We start from the raw sequence: 3,027 nt of genomic DNA, 5'->3' as shown, positions 1-3,027 counted from the left end.
CTAGTGCTGGGGCAGCTGCTCAAAAGGTGCCACAAACATACAGGGAGAAACTGAGTTTTTTGGCTTCAAGGCAAGGACTGGAGGGGCAGCTTTCTCTCAGACAGAAGTACTGGCAGAGGGCACTGATCCTTTACTGAATCTGACCAGCTTGCAGACCCAGGCGGGCGCCGTATCTGAGTCTCCTACAACATAACTAACACTGGGTGCTCCACCCAGGTGATTCCCTGAAACTCTGCCCCTCCCAACATGTGGGCCCACCCAAGCCATTTCCAGTGGATTTTTTATACAAATGTCTTGTCTTACTTGGTTCATGCTGCGGACTTTTCTAAAATCTGTCAAAAGTTCACAAAACCTAAACAAGCGGCACCTGGCCTCGGTATGCCCCATATCTCTTGCTGAGCTGCCCAAAGCCCAGTACTAGTGGCAACTGGCCTCAGTTTGCAGCTTGGCCTCTGGAATAACTTCCAAGCCTAGTATGGGTGGTAGCCATTTGTGGATTGCTTGGTGGCTCATGCCCATAACCTCAGGCAGGGCACAAGCTGCAGCTGAACTTGGCTTGTGATAGGACCCCTCTCAGGAATCCTCTACCTGCACTCCCAGTGGCCAGTGTTGGTCGGAGCCAGAGCACCATCTGAGTCAGAGTACATCTGAGGATGACACACCCAAAAGCAGACAGAGCTGTCACCAGAGCCCTGCTGAAGCAAATCCTGCTCTGTGGGGTCAGCTCTTGGACAACAGCTCCTCCACTGGTCACAGCCAATCATCACAACCAATCAACCTGAGGGTCAATCCCTCCCATTGACAAGCAAACAGCAACCAAGGCTCAGCTACAACAAGAGGGCACATAAAACTCATACGAGGGACATGCCTGGAGCACCTGGCTCAGGTCACCAGGGAACACTGTGACTCACAGCACACCTACTACATAAGGCCACTCTACGAATACTTGGAGACATAGCAGCCTTACCTAATACATGGAAACAAACACAAGTAGGCAGCCAAAATGGGGAGACAAAGAAACATGTGCCAAATGAATGAACAGAACAAAGCTCCAAAAAGGAACTAAACAAAATGGAGACAAGCGATCTACCAAACGCAGAGTTCAAAACACTTCTTATAAGGATGCTCAATGAACTTCGGGGAAGAGTAGATGAACTCAGTGAGAACTTTAGCAAAGAGATAGAAACATAAAAGTGGAGATAGAAAACAAAAAAGAACCAGTCATAAATGAAGAATAAAGTAACTGAAATGAAGAATATCTTAGGAGGAAATAACAGTACATTAGGTGAAGCAGAGGCTCAAATCAGTGATTTAAAAGATAAGGTAGCAGAAAACACCCAATCAGAACAACAAGAAAAAAGAGTCCAGAGAAATGAGGATAGTTTAAGGGGCCTCTGGGACAACATCAAGCATATCAACATTCGCATCATGGGGGTACCGGAAAGAGAAGAGAGAAAACAAGGAATTGAAAACCTATTTCAAAAAATAATGACTGAAAACTTCTCTAACCTGGTGAAGAAAATAGACATACAACCCCAGGAAGCTCAGAGAACCCCCAAAACCAGGAATCCAAAGAGGCCACATCAAGACACATCATAATTAAAATGCCAAAGCTTAAAGACAAAGAGAGAATCTTAAAAGCAGCCAGAGAACTACAAGTGTTGGAGAGGATGTGGAGAAAAGGGAACCCTCACACATTGTTGGTGGGATTGCAAATTGGTGCAGCCGCTATGGAAAACAGTCTGGAGGTTTCTCAAAACATTAAAAATGGATATACCTTTTGATCCAGCAATTACACTTCTGGGTATTTATCCAAATAAAACCAAAACAATAAATCGCAAAGATCTATGTACTCCAATATTCATGGCAGCACAATTTACGATAGCCAAGATATGGAAGCAACCTAAATGCCCATTAACAGACAATTGGATAAAGAAGTTAAATATACATATATACAGTGGACTATTACTCAGTCATAAAAAAAATGAAATCTACCATTTGCAACAACACGGATGGACCTGAACTAGAGGTTATTATGCTGAGAGAAATGTCAGACAGAGAAAGATAAATATCATATGATTTCATTTACATGTAGAATCTAAGGAACAAAAAGAACAAACTAATTAAAAACAGACTCTCAAATATAGTGGACAATTTGGTGATGGACAGAGGGGAGGGGTGGGGGGCTTAGAGAATGGGGTGAAGAGTTAAAAAAGTACAAATTAGTAGTTGATAGATGGTCACAGGGATGGGGAACACAGCATAGGGAATGCAGTTAGCATTAATATATTGGCTAGGTAGAAAACCAGAGGAGAGAAGGAGCAATTAGGGGGATCATCTTATAAACTATATAAATGTCTAACCAATGTACTGTATACGTGAAACTAATTAAAATAAATTAATTAATTTAAAAAAAAAAAAAAAGCAAGAGAAAAGCAGTTACTTACCTATAAGGGAGCTCCCATAAGACTTTCAGCTGATTTCTCAACAGAAACTTTGCAGGCCAGAAGGGATTGGTGGGAAATATTCAAAGCGATGAAAAGCAGGGACCTACACCAAGATTACTCTACTCAGCAAAGCTATCATTTAGAATCAAAGGACAGATAAAGGGCTACTCAGATAAGAAAAAGCTAAAAGAGTTCATCATCACCAAGCTGGTATTACAGGAAATGTTAAAGCAAAGAAGAGATTAAAAAAACATATGAATGGCAAAAACTACTTTAAATATAAATAAACTAAATCCTTCACTCAAAAGATAGGGTGGCTGAATGGATAAGAAAATAAGACCCTTACGTTTGCTGCCTACAAGAAACTCACTTCAGATCAAAGTTACACACAGTCTGAGAGTAAAGGGATGAAAACAGATGTTTCATGAAAATGCAAACAAAAAAAATCTGGGGTAGCAATATTTATACCAGACAAAATAGACTTTATTTTATTTATTTACTTTTTAGGCGAGGCAATCCTTGGTTGACCTCATAGATTGCAAGGACCTTGTCAGCTTATAATCCCTTATTTTTTTTTTTT

This window comes from Pteropus vampyrus, unplaced genomic scaffold (genome assembly GCF_000151845.1).
Source record: "Pteropus vampyrus isolate Shadow unplaced genomic scaffold, Pvam_2.0 Scaffold305, whole genome shotgun sequence".
Classification (NCBI taxonomy): domain Eukaryota; kingdom Metazoa; phylum Chordata; class Mammalia; order Chiroptera; family Pteropodidae; genus Pteropus; species Pteropus vampyrus.
The sequence above is the reverse complement of the archived record's forward strand: the minus strand, read 5'-3'. Positions refer to the sequence as shown.